This window comes from Hyperoodon ampullatus, assembly GCF_949752795.1.
Source record: "Hyperoodon ampullatus genome assembly, contig: SUPER_X_unloc_1, whole genome shotgun sequence".
NCBI classification, from domain to species: Eukaryota; Metazoa; Chordata; class Mammalia; order Artiodactyla; family Ziphiidae; genus Hyperoodon; species Hyperoodon ampullatus.
The window spans coordinates 3,397,636-3,417,415 of NW_027641097.1; positions in this window are offsets into that span (position 1 = coordinate 3,397,636).

A 19,780-nucleotide genomic window follows, 5' to 3' on the forward strand; every position below is an offset into this window, starting at 1 on the left:
TTTGATGACAAGGTCGTGGTGCATTGTGATGAGAAGGGCAGGGAGCATTGTGATGACAGGGTCATGGAGCAAATTGATGAAAAGTGTCATGGAACATTTTGATTACACGGATTATGGAACATTATGATGTCAGGGGTAATGGAGCATTTTGATGAAAAGGGTCATGGAGCATTCTGATGAAAAGTTTCATGGAGCATTTTGATTACAGGGGTTTTGAAGCATTGTGATGACAAGGGCATGGAGTATTGTGATGTGAAGGCAATGGAGCATTCTGATGACATGCGTCATGGAGCATTGTGATGACAAGTACATGGAGCATTGTGATTGCAGGGGTCTTGGATCATTGTGATGAAAAGGGAATGGATCATTGTGATGAAAATCTCATGGAGCCTTGTCATGACAGGTTTCAAGGAGCATACTGATGACAACAGTCAGGGAGCATTGTGAATGATAAGTGTATTGAGTATTGTGATGACAAAGATCATGGAGCATTGTGATGAGAAATCCATGGATAATTGTGATGACCAGCCTCATGGGGCATTGTGATGACACGTGTTATGGAACATTGTGATCAGAAGGGTTTGGTGCATTGTGATGACAGAGGTCATTGAGCAGTTTGATTTCATTTTGATGACAGTAGCATGAAATATTATGGTGATGGGCACAGTTCATTGTGATGACAGGGTTCATGGAGCATTGAGATGAAAAGGGGCATGGAACATTGTGATTATAGGGCTGTTGGAGCATTGTGATGACAAGGGCATGGAGCATTGTGATGAGAAGGCCATGGAGCATTCAGATGACATGTGTCATGGAGCTTTGTGATGACAATGGCATGGAGCATTGTGATTACAGGGGTCTTGGAGCATTGTGATGACAAGGGTCATGGAGACTTTTGATGACAAGGCCGTGGAACCTTGTGATGGCAGGGGTCATGGATCACTGTTATGACAGGGGTAATGGAGCTTTGTTATGACAAAGGTCATGGGTCATTTTGATGACAAGGTAGTGGTGCATTGTGATGAGAAGGGCAGGGAGCGTTGTGATGACAGCATCATGGATCAATTTGATGAAAAGTGTCATGGAATATTTTGATGACAGGTGTTATGGAACATTGTGATGACAGGGGTCATGGAGCATTGTGATGATAAGGGCCTGTAGCACTGTGATGACAGGGGTCATGGAACATTGTGATGACAGGGTTTATGGTGCATTGAGATGAAAAGGGGCATGGAACATTGTGATTATAGGCCTGTTGGAGCATTGTGATGACAAGGGCATGGAACATTGTGATGAGAAGGCCATGGACCATTCATATGACATGCGTCATGGAGCTTTGTGATGACAAGGGCATGGAGCATTGTGATTACAGGGGTCTTGGAGCATTGTGATGACAAGGGTCATGGAGGCTTGTGATGACAAGGCCGTGAATCCTTGTGATGGCAGGGGTCATGGATCATTGTTATGACAGGGGTAATGGAGCTTAGTGATGACAAAGTTCATGGGGCATTTTGATGACAAGTGCGTGGTGCATTTTGATGAGAAGGGCAGGGAGCGTTTTGATGACAGCGTCATGGAGCAATTTGATGAAAAGGGTCATGGAATATTTTGATGACAGGGGTTATGGAACATTGTGATGATAAGGGCATGTAGCACTATGATGACAGGGGTCACGGAACATTGTGATGACAGGAGTGAGGGAGTATGGTGATTACAAGTGATGGAACATTGTGATATATGTGTTGAGAGAATATTTTGATGAGAAGTGCATGGAGCATGGTGATCACAAGTTTTATGGAGCATAGCGATGAAAAGGATGTGGAGCACTGTGAGGACAAACCCATAGCACACTGTGATGACATGTGTCAATGAGCATTGTGCTGACAAAGGCATGGAGCATTGTGATAAAAAGGGACAAAGAGCATTGTGATGAAAAGTTCATGGAGCATTATGTTGACAAAGATCACCGAGCCTTGTGTGATGAGGGCATGGACCATTGTGATGACAAATGTCATGAAGCATTGTGATGACTGGTGTCAGGGAGCATTGTGATGACATATGTCATTGTCCATTGTGCTGACAATGGCATGGAACATTGTGATACAAAGTGTCATGGAGGATTGTGATGACAAATGTAATGGAGCATTTTGATGACAAGGGCTTGGAACATTTTGATGACAAGGGTCATGGAGCATTGTGATGATAAGTGCCATTGAGAATTTTGATGACAAATTCGTGACGCATTGTGATGACAAGCGCATGAAGCTTGCTATGACAGGGGTCATAGAGCATTGCGATGACAAGTGCATGGAGAATTGTGATGAAAAGATCATGTAACATTGTGATAAGAAGTGTCATGGAGCATTCTGATGACAAGGACGTGGAGAATTGTGATGACATGGGACATGGGTCATTGTGATGACCCGGGCATGGAGCATTGTGATGGCAAGACCGTGGAGCATTGTGATGAGAAGATCACGGATACTTGTGATGACGAGCGTCATGGAGCACTGTAATGACAAGGGGCATGGAGCATTGTGATTACAGGGGTCTTGGAGCATTGTGATGACAAGGGCATGAATCATTGTGATGAGAAGGCCACGGAGCATTCTGATGACATGCGTCATGAATCTTTGTGACGACAAAGGCATGGAGCATTGTGATTACAGGGGTATTGGAGAACTGTGATGACAAGGGTCATGGAGCCTTGGATGACATGGCCGTGGAACATTGTGATGGCAGTGGTCATGGAGCATTGTTAGGACAGTGGTAATGGAGCATTGTGATGACAAGGGCATGGGACATTAGTGTGAAAATTTCATGGATTATTGTGATGAGATTCGGCATGGAGCATTGTGATGACTAGGGCACGGAACACTGTGATATCTGTGTCATGCGGGATTGAGGTGACAAGGGCATGGAGCATTGTGATGAGAAGAGTATCGAGCATTGTGATGACAAGCGTCATGGAGCATTGTGCTGACAAGGGCATGGAGCAATGTGATGAGAGGTTTCATGTAGCATTGTGATGAAATGGCATGGAGCATTGTGATGCCAAGGGTCATGGAGCTTTGTTATGACAAAGGTCATGGAGCATTTTGATGACAAGGTCGTGGTGCATTGTGATGAGAAGGGAAGGGAGCATTGTGATGACAAGGTCATGGAGCAAATTGATGAAAAGTGTCATTTATCATTTTGATGACAGGGGTTATGGAACATTGTGATATCATGGGTCATGGAGCATTTTGATGAAAAGGGTCATGGAGCATTCTGATGAAAAGGTGCATGGAGCATTGTGATTACAGGGGTTTTGAAGCATTGTGATGACAAGGGCAAGGAGCATTGTGATGAGAAGGCAATGGAGCATTCTGATGACATGCGTCATGGAGCTTTGTGATGACAATGACATGGAGCATTGGGTGACAAAGGTCACAGGGCCTTGTGTGAGGAGGGCATGGAATATTGTGATGACAAAGGTCATGAAGCATTGTGATGACCGGTGTCATGGGGCATTGTGATGACAAGGGCATGGAGCATTGTGATGACAGGGGCATGGAACATTGGTCTGACATGTTTCATGGATTATTGTGATGACAGTGGGCATGGTGCATTGTGATGACAAGGGCATGGAACATTGTGATGACAAGGTTATGGAGTATTGTGAAGACATGTGTCAGGGAGCATTGTGATGACATATGTCATTGTCCATTTTGATGACAATGGCATGGATCATTGTGATACCAAGTGTCATGGAGGATTGTGATGACAAAGGTAATGGAGCATTTTGATGACAAGGGCTTGGAACATTGTGATGACAAGGGTCATGGAGCATTGTGATGACAAGGGCATGGAGCATTGTGATGACAAGGGCCATTGAGAATTTTGATGACAATGTCGTGAAGCATTGTGATGACAAGCTCATCGAGCTTGCTATGACAGGGATCATAGAGCATTCCGATGACAAGTGCATGGAGAATTGTGATGACAAGATCATGTAACATTGTGATAAGAAGTGTCATGGAGCATTGTGATGACAAGGACGTGGAGAATTGTGATGACATGGGACATGGAGCATTGTGATGACCAGGGCATGGAGCATTGTGATGTCAAGACCGTAGAGCATTGTGATGAGAAGATCATGGATAATTTTGATGACGAGTGTCATGAAGCACTGTAATGACATGGGGCATGTAGAATTGTGATTACAGGGCTCTTGGAGCATTGTCATGAAAATGGTATGGATCATTGTGGTGAAAAAGGCATGGAGCCTTCTCATGATAGGGTTCAAAGAGCATACTGATCACAAGTGTCAGGGAGCATTGTGATGACAAGTTTATTGAGCTTTGCAATGCCAAAGGTCATGGAGCACTGTGATGAGAAGACAATGGATAATTGTGATGATGAGCGTCATGGTGCATTGTGATGACAATGGTTATTGAACATTGTGATCACAAGGGTTTGGTGCATTTTGATGACAGAAGTCATGGAGCATATTGATTTCATTGTGATGACAATAGCATGAAGCATTATGATGATGGAAATGGTGCACTGTGATGACAGGGTCATGGAGCAATTTGATGAAAAGGGTCATGGAACCTTTTGATGACAGTGGTTATGGAACATTGTGATGTCAGGTGTCTTGGAGCATTGTGATGAAAAGGGTGATGGAGCATTCTGATGACAGATGATATGGAACATTTTGATGTCAGGGGTCATGGATCACTGTGATCATATGTCATGTGGCATTGTGATGACAGAGGCCATGGAAAATTGTGATGACAGTGGTGAGGGAGTATTGTGATGATTACTGATGGAACATTGTGATATCAGTGGTGAGAAAGCATTTTGATGAGAAGTGCATGGAGCATTGTGATGACAAGGTTTATGGAGCATTGTGATGACAAGGTTTATGGAGCATTGTGATGAGAAGGCTGTGGAGCATTGTGTTGACAATTGAATGGCGCATTTTGATGACATGGGTCATGGAGCATTGTGCTGAGAAGCGCATGGAGCATTGTGATGACAAGGGTCATGGAGCATTGTGCTGACAATTTCATGGAACCTTATGATGACAACGGTCACAGAGCATTGTGATGAAAAGTTCATGGAGCATTGTGGTGACAATGGTCACAGAGCCTTGTGATGACGAGGTTAAGTACCACTGTGATGACAAAGGTCATGAAGCATTGTGATGACTGGAGTCACGGAACATTGTGATGACAAGGGTATGGAGCATTCTGATGACAGGGGCATGGTGCATTGGTCTGACAAGTTTCATTGTTTATTGTGATGACAGTGGGCAAGGCACATTCTGATGAGAAGAGCATGGAGCATTGTGAGGAGAAGGTCATGGAGTACTGTGAAGACAGGGAACTGGGGGAATGTGATGACATATGTCATGGTCCATTGTGATGACAATGGCATGGAGTATTGTGATGCCAAGTGTCATGGAGGAATGTGATGACAAAGGTAATGGAGCATTGTGATGACAGGGGTTTGGAGCATTGTGATGACAAGGGTCATGGAGCATTTTGATGACAAGGGCATGGAGGATTGTGATGACAAGGGCCATTGAGAATTTTGATGACAAGTTCCTGAAGCATTGTGATGAAAAGCACATGGAGCTTGCTATGACAGGGGTCATGGAGCATTGCGATGACAAGTGCATGGAGAACTGTGATGACAAGAGCATGTAACATTGTGATGAGAAGTGTCTTGGAGCATCGTGATGGCAAGACCGTGGAGCATTGTGATGAGAAGACCATGGATAATTTTGATGACGAGCGTCATGGAGCACTGTAATGACAAGGGGCATGGAGCATTGTGATGACAGGTGTCATGGAGCATTGTGATGAAAGGGATCATGGAGTATTGTGATGACAAGGGTCATGGAGAATTCTGATGACAAGCTTGTGGAGTATGGTGATGACAATGGCATGGAGCATTGTGAGGAAAAGGGCATGGAGCATTGTGATGAAAAAGGCATGGAGCCTTTTCATGACAGGGTTCAAGGAGCATTCTGACGAAAAGTGTCAGGGAGCATTGTGATGACAAGTGTATTGAGCATTGTGATGACAAAGTTCATGGAGCATTTTGATGACAAGGGCATGGAGTATTCTGATGACAGGCATCATGGAGCGTTTTGATGACCATTGTTATGGAACATTGTGATCACAAGAGTTTGGAGCATTGTGATGACACAGGTCATGGATCATTTTGATTTCAAGAATCACGGAGCATTGTGATGACAAGGGCATGAAACAATGTGATCCCAAGGGTCACGGAGGATTGTGATGACACTGGTAAAGGAGAATATGATGACAATTGCATGGAGCATTGTGATGACAAGGTCATGTAGCATTTTGCTGACAAAGGCATTGAGAATTGTGTTGACAAGTGTCATGGAGCTCTGTGACAACAAGCGTCCAGGAGCATTTTGATTACAGGGGTCATGGAGCATTGGGATGACAAGCACATGGAACATTCTGATGAAAAGTGGCATGGATCATTTTGATGACTGTGGTCATGTAGCATTGTGATGACATGGGTCATGGAACTTTGTGATGAGAAGGTCATGGAGCATTTGGATGAAATTATGCATGGTGTACTGTGATGACAGTGGTCATGGAGCATTGTCATGAGAAGGGAATGGAGCAATGTGATGAGAAGGTCCTGGAGCATTGTGATGAGAAGGGCCATGGAGCCTTGTGATGACAAGGGTCATGGAGCATACTGATGAAATGGTGCATGGAGCATTGAGATTGCAGGGGTTTTGAAGCATTGTGATGACAAGAGCATGGAGTATTGTGATGAGAAAGCAATGGAGCATTCTGATGACATGTGTCATGGAGCTTTGTGATGGCAAGGACATGGAGCATTGTGATTACAGGGGTCTTGGAGCATTGTGATGAAAAGGGAATGGATCATTGTAATGAAAAATGCATGGAGCCTTTTCATGACAGGGTTCAAGGAGCATACTGATGACAACTGTCAGGGAGCATTGTGATGATAAGTGTATTGAGCATCGTGATGACAAAGATCATGGAGCATTGTGACGAGAAGTCCATGGATAATTGTGATGACCAGCCTCATGGGGCATTGTGATGACAAGTTGCTATGGAACATTTTGATCAGAAGGGTTTGGTGCATTGTGATGACAGTGGTCATTGAGCGTTTTGATTTCATTGTGATGACAATAGCATGAAATATTATGGTGATGGACACGGTGCATTGTGATGACAGGGTTCATGGAGCATTGAGATGAAAAGGGGTATGGAGCATTGTGATTATAGGGCTGTTGGAGCATTGTGATGACAAGGGCATGGAGCATGGTGATGAGAAGGCCATGGAGCATTCTGATGACATGCATCATGGAGCTTTGTGATGACAAGGGCATGGAGCATTGTGATTACAGGGGTCTTGGAGCATTGTGATGACAAGTGTCATGGAGGCTTGTGATGACAATGCCATGGAACCTTGTGATGGCAGGGGTCATGGATCATTGTTATGACAGGGGTAATGGAGCTTTGTGATGACAAAGGTCTTGGGGCATTTTGATGACAAACGCGTGGTGCATTGTGATGACAAAGGTCATGGAGCATTTTGATGACAAGGTCGTTGTGCATTGTGATGAGAAGGTCAGGGAGCATTGTGATGAGAGGGTCTTGGAGCAAATTGATTAAAAGTGTCATGGGACATTTTGATAAGAGGGGTTATGGAACATTGTGATGACAAGGGCATGCAGTATTGTGATGAGGAGGCAACGGAGCATTCTGCTGACATGCGTCATGGAGCTTTGTGATGAGAAGGACATGGAGCATTGTGATTTCAGGGGTCATAGAGCATTGCGATGACAAGTGCATGGAGAATTGTGATGAAAATAACATGTAACATTGTGATAAGAAGTGTCAAGGAGCCTTGTGATGACAAAGAATTGGAGAATTGTGATGACATGGGACATGGAGCATTCTGATGACAAGGGCATTAAGCATTGTGATGGCAAGACCGTGGAGCATTGTGATGAGAAGATCACGGATAATTATGATGACGAGCGTCATGGAGCACGGTAATGACAAGGGGCATGGAGCGTTGTGATTACAGGGGTCTTGGAGCATTGTGATGACAAGGGCATGGATCATTGTGATGAGAAGGCCACGGAGCATTCTGATGACATGTGTCATGAATCTTTGTGACGACAAGGGCATGGAAAATTGTGATTACAGGGGTCTTGGAGCATTGTGATGACAAGGGTCATGGAGCCTTGGATGCCAAGGCGGTGGAACATTGTGATGGCAGGGGTCATGGAGCATTGTTATGACAGGGGTAATGGAGCATTGTGATGACAAGGGCATGGAACATTGCTCTGAAAATTTCATGGATTATTGTGATTAGATTCGGCATGGAATATTGTGATGACTAGGGCACGGAACAGTGTGATACATGTGTCATGGAGGATTGTAATGCCAAGGGCATGGAGCATTGTGATGAGAACTGTATCGAGCATTGTGATAACAAGCGTCATGGAGCAATGTGGTGACAAGGGCATGGAGCAATATGATGAGAGGTTTCATGTAGCATTGTGATGAAATGGCATGGAGCATTGTGATGCAAGGGGTCATGGAGATTTGTGATGAAATGGCATGGAGCATTGTGATGCAAAGGGTCATGGAGCAAATTGATGAAAAGTGTGATGGAACATTTTGATGACAGGGTTTATGGAACATTGCGATGTCATGGGTCATGGAGCATTTTGATGAAAAGGGTCACGGAGCATTCTGATGAAAAGTTTCATGGAGCATTGTGATTACAGGGGTTTTGAAGCAATGTGATTACAAAGGCATGGAGCATTCTGATGAGAAGGCAATGGAGCATTCTGATGACATGAGTCATGGAGCTTTGTGATGACAGGTACATGGAGCATTGTGATTACAGGGGTCTTGGAGCATTGTGATGAAAAGGGAATGGATCATTGTGATGAAAAATGCATGGAGCCTTGTCATGACAGGTTTCAAAGAGCATACTGAAGACAACTGTCAGGGAGCATTGTGAGGATAAGTGTATTGAGCATTGTGATGACAAAGATCATGGAGCATTGTGATGAGAAGACCATGGATAATTGTGATGACCAGCATCATGGGGCATTGTGATGACAAGTGTTATGGAATACTGTGATCAGAAGTGGTTGGTGCATTGTGATGACAGAGGTCATTGAGCAGTTTGATTTCATTTTGATGACAATAGCATGAAATATTATGGTGATGGACACGGTGCATTGTGATGACAGTGTTCATGGAGCATTGAGATGAAAAGGGGCATGGAGCATTGTGATTACAGGGCTGTTGGAGCATTGTGATGACAAGGGCATGGAGCATTGTGATGAGAAGGCCACGGCGCATTCAGATGACATGCGTCATGGAGCTTTGTGATGACAAGGGCATGGAGCATTGTGATTACAGGTGTCTTGGAGCATTGTGATGACAAGAGTCATGGAGGCTTGTGATGACAAGGCCGCGGAACCTTTTGATGGCAGGGGTCATGGATCATTGTTATGACAGGGGTAATGGAGCTTTGTGATGACAAAGGTCATGGGGCATTTTGATGACAAGGGCGTGGTACATTGTGATGAGAAGTGCAGGGAGCATTGTGATGACAGTGTCATGGAGCAATTTGATGAAAAGGGTCATGGAATATTTTGATGACCGGGGTTATGGAACATTGTGATGTCAGGGGTCATGGATCATTGTGATGATAAGGGCATGTAGCACTATGATGACAGGGGTCATGAAACATTGTGATGACAGGGGTGATGGAGTATGGTGATTACAAGAGATGGAACATTGTGATATATGTGTTGAGAGAACATTTTGATGAGAAGTGCATGGAGCCTAGTGATCACAAGTTTTATGAGGCATAGCGATGAAAAGGATGTGGAGCACTGTGATGACAAACCCATAGCGCATTGTGATAACATGGGACAAGGAGCATTGTGCTGACAAAGGCATGGAGCATTGTGATGAAAAGGGACAAAGAGCATTGTGATGAAAAGTTCATGGAGCATTATGCTGACAAAGATCACCGAGCCTTGTGTGAAGAGGGCATGGATCATTGGTCTGACAATTTTCATGGATTATTGTGATGACAGTGGGCATGGAGCATTGTGATGACAAGGGCATGGAGCATTCTGGTGACAAAGGTCACATAGCCTTGTGTGACGAGGGCATGGACCATTGTGATGACAAATGTCATGAAGCATTGTGATGACTGGGGTCAGGGAGCATTGTGATGACATATGTCATTGTCCATTGTGATGACAATGGCATGGAGCATTGTGATACAAAGTGTCATGGAGGATTGTGATGACAAATGTAATGGAGCATTTTGATGACAAGGGCTTGGAACATTTTGATGACAAGGGTCATGGAGCATTCTGATGACAAGTGCCATTGAGTATTTTGATGACAAAGTCGTGAAGCACTGTGATGACAAGCGCATGGAGCTTGCTATGACAGGGGTCATAGAGCATTGCGATGACAAGTGCATGGAGAATTGTGATGAAAAGATCATGTAACATTCTGGTAAGAAGTGTCATGGAGCATTGTGATGACAAGGACGTGGAGAATTGTGATGACATGGGACATGGAGCATTGTGATGACCAGGGCATGGAGCATTGTGATGGCAAGACCGTGGAGCATTGTGATGAAAAGATCACGGATAATTGTGATGACGAGCGTCATGGAGCACTGTAATGACAAGGGGCATGGAGCATTGTGATTACACGGGTCTTGGAGCATTGTGATGACAAGGGCATGGAGCATTTTGATGAGAAGGCCACGGAGCATTCTGATGACATGTGTCATGAATCTTTGTGACGACAAAGGCATGGAGCATTGTGATTACAGGGGTCTTGGAGAACTGTGAAGACAAGGGTCATGGAGCCTTGGATGACAAGGCTGTGGAACATTGTGATGGCAGTGGTCATGGAGCATTGTTAGGACAGGGGTAATGGAGCATTGTGATGAAAAGGGCATGGAACATTAGTCTGAAAATTTCATGGATTATTGTGATGAGATTCGGCATAGAGCATTGTGATGACTAGGGCACGGAACACTGTGATACCTGTGTCATGGGGGATTGTAGTGACAAGGGCATGGAGCATTTTGATGAGAAGAGAATCGAGCATTGTGATGACAAGCGTCATGGAGCATTGTTCTGACAAGGGCATGGAGCAATGTGATGAGAGGTTTCATGTAGCATTGTGATGAAATGGCATGGATCACTGTGATGCCAAGGGTCATGGAGCTTTGTGATGACAAATGTCATGGAGCATTTTGATGACAAGTCGTTGTGCATTGTGATGAGAAGGGCAGGGAGCATTGTGATGACAAGGTCATGGAGCAAATTGATGAAAAGTGTCATTTACCATTTTGATGACAGGGGTTATGGAACATTGTGATGTCATGGGTCATGGAGCATTTTGATGAAAAGGGTCATGGAGCATTCTGATGAAAAGGTGCATGGAGCATTGTGATTACAGGGGTTTTGAAGCATTGTGATGACAAGGGCAAGGAGCATTGTGGTGACAAAGGTCACAGGGCCTTGTGTGACGAGGGCATGGAACATTGTGATGACAAAGGTCATGAAACATTCTGATGACCAGTGTCATGGAGCATTGTGATGACAAGGGCATGGAGCATTGTGATGACAGGGACATGGAATATTGTTCTTACATGTTTCATGGATTATTGTGATGACAGTGGGCATGGTGCATTGTGATGACAAGGGCATGGAACTTTGTGATGACAAGGTTATGGAGTATTGTGAAGACATGTGTCAGGTAGCATTGTGATGACATATGTCATTGTCCATTTTGATGACAATGGCATGGATCATTGTGATACCAAGTGTCATGGAGGATTGTGATGACAAAGGTAATGGAGCATTTTGATGACAAGGGCTTGGAACATTGTGATGACAAGGGTCATGGAGCATTGTGATGACAAGGGCATGGAGCATTGTGATGACAAGGGCCATTGAGAATTTTGATGACAATGTCGTGAAGCATTGTGATGACAAGCTCATGGAGCTTGCTATGACAGGGATCATAGAGCATTCCGATGACAAGTGCATGGAGAATTGTGATGACAAGATCAGGTAACATTGTGATAAGAAGTGTCATGGAGCATTGTGATGACAAGGACGTGGAGAATTGTGATGACATGGCACATGGAGCATTGTGATGACCAGGGCATGGAGCATTGTGATGTCAAGACCGTGGAGCATTGTGATGAGAAGATCACGAATAATTTTGATGACGAGTGTCATGGAGCACTCTAATGACATGGGGCATATAGAATTGTGATTACAGGGGTCTTGGAGCATTGTGATGACAAGGGCATGGAACATTGTGATGAGAAGGACAGGGAGCATTGTGATGACAGGGTCATGGAGCAATTTGATGAAAAGGGTCATGGAACATTTTGATGACAGTGGTTATGGAACATCGTGATGTCAGGGGTCTTGGAGCATTGTGATGAAAAGGGTGATGGAGCATTCTGATGACAGAGGATATGGAACATTTTGATGTCAGGGGTCATGGAGCACTGTGATGATACGGCATGTGGCATTGTGATGACAGAGGTCATGGAAAATTGTGATGACAGTGGTGAGGGAGTATTGTGATGACTACTGATGGATCATTGTGATATCTGTGGTGAGAAAGCATTTTGATGAGAAGTGCATGGAGCATTGTGATGACAAAGTTTATGGAGCATTGTGATGACAAGGTTTATGGAGCATTGTGATGACAAGGCTGTGGAGCATTGTGTTGACAATTGCATGGCGCATTTTGATGACATGGGTCATGGAGCATTGTGCTGAGAAGCGCATGGAGCATTGTGATGACAAGGGTCATGGAGCATTGTGCTGACAAATTCATGGAATCTTGTGATGACAACGGTCACAGAGCATTGTGATGAAAAGTTCATGGAGCATTGTGGTGACAATGGTCACAGAGCCTTGTGATGACGAGGTTAAGTACCACTGTGATGACAAAGGTCATGAAGCATTGTGATGACTGGAGTCACGGAACATTGTGATGACAAGGGTATGGAGCATTCTGATGACAGGGGCATGGTGCATTGGTCTGACAAGTTTCATTGTTTATTGTGATGACATTGGGCAAGGTGCATTCTGATGAGTAGAGCATGGAGCATTGTGATGAGAAGGTCATGGAGTACTGTGAAGACATGGGTCTGGGGGAATGTGATGACATATGTCATGGTCCATTGTGATGACAATGGCATGGATTATTGTGATGCCAAGTGTCATGGAGGAATGTGATGACAAAGGTAATGGAGCATTCTGATGACAGGGGTTTGGAGCATTGTGATGACAAGGGTCATGGAGCATTTTGATGACAAGGGCATGGAGGATTGTGATGACAAGGGCCATTGAGAATTTTGATGACAAGTTCCTGAAGCATTGTGATGAAAAGCACATGGAGCTTGATATGACAGGGGTCATGGAGCATTGCGATGACAAGTGCATGGAGAACTGTGATGACAAGAGCATGTAACATTGTGATGAGAAGTGTCTTGGAGCATCGTGATGGCAAGACCGTGGAGCATTGTGATGAGAAGACCATGGATAATTTTGATGACGAGCGTCATGGAGCACTGTAATGACAAGGGTCATGGAGCATTGTGATGACAGGTGTCATGGAGCATTGTGATGACAGGGATCATGGAGCATTGTGATGACAAGGGTCATGGAGCATTCTGATGACAAGCTTGTGGAGTATTGTGATGACAATGGCATGGAGCATTGTGAGGAAAAGGGCATGGAGCATTGTGATGAAAAAGGCATGGAGCCTTTTCATGACAGGGTTCAAGGAGCATTCTGACGAAAAGTGTCAGGGAGCATTGTGATGACAAGTGTATTGAGCATTGTGATGACAAAGTTCATGGAGCATTTTGATGACAAGGGCATGGAGTATTGTGATGACAGGCATCATGGAGTGTTGTGATGACAATTGTTATGGAACATTGTGATCACAAGAGTTTGGAGCATTGTGATGACACAGGTCATGGATCATTTTGATTTCAAGAATCACGGAGCATTGTGATGACAAGGGCATGAAACAATGTGATCCCAAGGGTCACAGAGGATTGTGATGACACTGGTAAAGGAGAATTGTGAGGACAATTGCATGGAGCATTCTGATGACAAGGTCATGTAGCATTTTGCTGACAAAGGCATGGAGAATTGTGATGACAAGTGTCATGGAGCTCTGTGACGACAAGCGTCAAGGAGGATTTTGATTACAGGGGTCATGGAGCATTGGGATGACAAGCACATGGAACATTCTGATGAAAAGTGGCATGGATCATTTTGATGACTGTGGTCATGCAGCATTGTGATGACATGGGTCATGGAACTTTGTGATGAGAAGTTCATGGAGCATTTGGATGAAATTATGCATGGTGTACTGTGATGACAGGGGTCATGGAGCATAGCCATGAGAACGGAATGGAGCAATGTGATGAGAAGGTCCTGGAGCATTGTGATGAGAGGGCCATGGAGCCTTGTGATGACAAGGGTCATGGAGCATATAGATGAAATGGTGCATGGAGCATTGAGATTGCAGGGGTTTTGAAGCATTGTGATGACAAGAGCATGGAGTATTGTGATGAGAAAGCAAAGGAGCATTCTGATGACATGTGTCATGGAGCTTTGTGATGGCAAGGACATGGAGCATTGTGATTAAAATTTCATGGAGCATTGTTCTGACAAAGGTCACAGAGCTTTGTAGGACGAGGTCATGGACCATTGTGATGACAAATGTCATGAAGCATCGTGATGAATGGAGTCACGGAGCTCTGTGATAACAGGGGTCTTGGAGCATTGTGATGAAAAGGGAATGGATCATTGTGATGAAAAAGGCATGGAGCCTTGTCATGACAGTGTTCAAGGAGCATACTGATGACAAGTGTCAGCGAGCATTGTGATGCCAAGTGTATTGAGCATTGTGGTGACAAAGGTCATGGAGCATTGTGATGAGAAGACCTTGCATAATTGTGATGACGAGCGTCATGGGGCATGTGATGACAAGTGTTATGGAACATTGTGATCAGAAGGGTTTGGAGCATTGTGATGACAGAGGTCATGGAGCATTTTAATTTCATTGTGAGGAAAATAGCATGAATCATTATGATGATGGGCATGGTGCATTGTGATGACAGGGTTCATGGAGCATTGAGATGAAAAGGGGCATGGAGAATTGTGATTACAGAGGTCTTGGTGCATTCTGATGACAAGGGTCATGGAGCCATGTGATGACAGGGCAGTGGAACATTGTGATGGCAGGGGTCATGGATCATTGTTATGACAGGTGTATTGGAGCATTGTGATGACAAGGGCATGGAGCAATGTGATGAGAGTTTGCATTGAGCATTGTGATGACAATGGCATGGAGCTTTGTGATGACAAAAGTCATGTGGCATTTTGACGACAAGGGCATGGTGCATTGAGATGAGAAGGACAGGGAGCATTTTGATGACAGGGTCATGGAACAATTTGATGAAAATGGTCATGGAATATTTCGATGACAGGGGTTATGGAACATTGTGATGTCAGGGGTCATGAAGCATTGTGATGAAATGGGTCATGGAGCATTTTGTGACAGGGTTTATGGAACATTGTGATGTCAGGAGTCATGGAGCATTGTGATGATAAGGGCATGTAGCACTGTGATGAAAGTGTCATGGAACACGGTGATGACAAGGGTGAGGGAGTATTGTGATGACTAGTGATGTAACATTGTGATATATGTGGCGAGAGAGCATTTTGATGAGAAGTGCATGGAGCATTGTGATGACAAGTGTTATGGAGCATAGCAATGATAAGGATGTGGAGTATTGTGATGACAAGCGCATGGCGCATTGTGATGACATGGGTCATGGAGAATTGTGCTGACAAGCACATGGAGCATTTTGATGACAAGTGTCATGGAGCATTGTGCTGACAAAGGCATGGAGCATTTTGATGACAAGGGACACAGAGCATTGTGATGAAATATTCATGGAGCATTGTGGTGAAAAAATCACAGAGCCTTGTGTGACGAGGGCATGGACCATAGTGATGAGATAGGTCATGAAGCATTGTGATGACTGGAGTCATGGAGCTTTGTGATGAAAGGGGTCATGGAGCATTGTGATGACAAGGGCATGGAGCAATGTGATGACAGGGGCATGGAAAAATGGTCTGATGAATTTCATGGATTATTGTGATGACAGTGGGTTGGAGCATTGTGATGGCAAGGGCATGGAGCATTGTGGTGACAAAGGCATGGAGCATTTTGATGAAAAGGGACACAGAGCATTGTGATGAAATATTCATGGAGCATTGTGGTGAAAAAGATCACAGAGCCTTGTTTGAAGAGGACATGGACCACTGTGATGACAAAGGTCATGAAACATTGTGATGACTGGAGTCACGGAGCATTGTTTTGACAGGGGTCATGGAGCAATGCTCTGAGAAGATTATGGATTATTGTGATGAGAGTGGGCATGGCGCATTGTGATGACAAGGGCATGGAACATTGTGATGACAAGGTCATGGAGTATTGTGAAGACAGGTGTCAGGGAGAATTGTGATGACATATGTCATTGTCCATTGTGCTGAAAATGGCATGGAGCATTGTGATACCAAGTGTCATGGAGGGTTGTGATGACAAAGGTAATGGAGCATTTTGATGACAAGGGCTTGGAGCATTGTGATGACAATGGTTATGGAGCATTGTGATGACAAGGGCATGGAGAATTGTGATGACAAGGGCCATTGAGAATTTTGATGACAACGTCATGAAGCATTGTGATGACAAGCGCTTAGAGCTTGCTATGACAGTCGTCATAGAGCATTGCGGTGACAAGTGCATGGAGAATTGTGATGACAAGATCATGTAACATTGTGATTAGAAGTGTCACGAAGCATTGTGATGACAAGGACGTGGAGAATTGTAATGACTTGGGACATGGAGCACTGTGATGAACAGGGCATGGAGAATTGTGATAGCAAGACCGTGGAGCATTGTGATGAAAAGACCATGGATAATTATGATGAAGAGCGTCATGGATCACTGTAATGATAAGGGACCTGGAGCATTGGGATGACAGGTGTCATGGAGCATTGTGATGAGAGGGGTCACACAGCATTGTGATGACAATGGTAATGAAGCATTGTGATGAGACGGTCATGGAACATTGGCCTGAAAATGTTCCTGGAGTATTGTGATTACAGTGGTCAATGAGCATTGTGATGACAAGGGAATGGAGCATTTTGATGAAAAGGTCCTGGAGCAGTGTGATGAGAAGACCAGGAAGCCTTGTGATGACATGTCTCATGGAGCATTCTGATGAATAGGGGCATGGAGCATTGTGATTACAGGGGTCTTGGAGCATTGTGATGACAAGGTCAGGAGCATAGTGATGAGAAGGCAATGGAGCATTCTGATGATATTTGTCATGGATCTTTGTGATGACACGGGCATGGAGCATTGTGATTACAGGGGTCTTGGAGCATTGAGATGACAAGGGTTATGGAGCCTTGGATGCCAAGGCGGTGGAACATTGTGATGGCAGGGGCCATGGAGCATTGTTATTACAGGGGTAATGGAGCATTGTGATGAAAAGGGCATGGAACATTGGTCTGAAAATTTCATGGATTATTGTGATGAGGTTCGGCATGGAACATTGTGATGACTAGGGCACGGAACAGAGTGATACATGTGTCATGGAGGATTGTAATGACAAGGGCATGGAGCAATATGATGAGAGGTTTCATGTAGCATTGTGATGAAATGGCATGGAGCATTGTGATGCAAACCTTCATGGAGCTTTGTGATGACAAATGTCATGGAGCATTTTGATGACAAGGTCGTGGTTCATTGTGATGAGAAGGGCAGGGAGCATTTTGATGACAGGGTCATGGAGCAAATTGATGAAAAGTGTGATGCAACATTTTGATGACAGGGGTTATGGAACATAACGATGTCAGGGGTCATGGAGCATTTTGATGAAACGGGTCATGGAGCATTCTGATGAAAAGGTGCATGGAACATTGAGATTACAGGGGTTTTGAAGCAATGTGATAACAAGGGCATGGAGCATTGTGATGAGAAGGCAATGGAGCATTCTGATGACATGCGTCATGGAGCTTTGTGATGACAAGGACATGGAGCATTGTGATTACAGGGGTCTTGGAGCATTGTGATGAAAAGGGAATGGATCATTGTGATGAAAAATGCATGGAGCCTTGTCATGACAGGGTTCAAGGAGAATACTGATGACAACTGTCAGGGAGCATTGTGATGATAAGTGTATTGAGCATTGTGATGACAAAGATCATGGAGCATTGTGATGAGAAGACCATGGATAATTGTGATGACCAGCGTCAAGGGGCATTGTGATGACAAGTGTTATGGAGCATTGTGATCAGAAGGGTTTGGTGCATTTTGATGACAGAGGTCATTGAGCATTTTGATTTCATTGTGATGACAATAGCATGAAATATTATGGTGATGGGCACGGTGCATTTTGATGACAGTGTTCATGGAGCATTGAGATGAAAAAGGGGATGGAGCACTGTGATTACAGTCGTGTTGGAGCATTGTGATGACAAGGGCATGGAGCATTGTGATGAGAAGGCCATGGAGCATTCTGATGACATGCGTCATGGAGCTTTGTGATGACAAGGGCATGGAGAATTGTGATTACAGGGGTCATGGAATATTTTGATGACAGCGGTGAGGGAGTATTGTGATGACTACTGATGGAACATTGTGATATCAGTGGTGAGAAGGCATTGTGAGGATAAGTGCATGGAGCATTGTGATGACAAGTTTTATGGAGCATTTTGATGACAAGAATGTGGAGCATTGTGATGACAAGTGCACGGTGCATTGTGATGACATGGGTTATGGAGCATTGTGCTGACATGCGCAACGAGAATTGTGATGACAAGGGTCATGGAGCATTGTGCTGACAAAGGCATGGAGCTTTGTGATGACAAGGGTCACAGAGCATTGTGATAAAAATTTCATGGAGCATTGTGGTGACAAAGGTCAAAAAGCTTTGTGTGAAGAGGTCATGGACAATTGTGATGACAAATGTCATGAAGCATTGTGATGACTGGAGTCACGGATAATTGTGATAACAGGGGTCTTGGAGCATTGTGATGAAAAGCGAATGGATCATTGTGATGAAAAAGGCATGGAGCCTTGTCATGACAGTGTTCAAGGAGCATACTGATGACAAGTATCAGCGAGCATTGTGATGCCAAGTGTATTGAGCATTGTGGTGACAAAGGTCATGGTGCATTGTGATGAGAAGACCTTGTATAATTGTGATGACGAGCGTCATGGGGCATGTGATGACAAGTGTTATGGAACATTGTGATCAGAAGCGTTTGGAGCATTGTGATGACAGAGGACTTGGAGCATTTTGATTTCATTATGATGACAATAGCATGAATCATTATGATGATGGGCATGGTGCATTGTGATGACAGTGTTCATGGAGCATTTAGATGAAAATTGGCATGGAGAATTGTGATTACAGAGGTCTTGGAGCATTGTGATGACAAGGGTCAAGGAGCCTTGTGATGACAATGTCGGGGAACATTGTGATGGCAGGGGTCATGGAGCATTGTTATGACAGGTGTAATGGAGCATTGTGATGACAAGGGCATGGAGTAATGTAATGAGAGATTTCATTGAGCATCGTG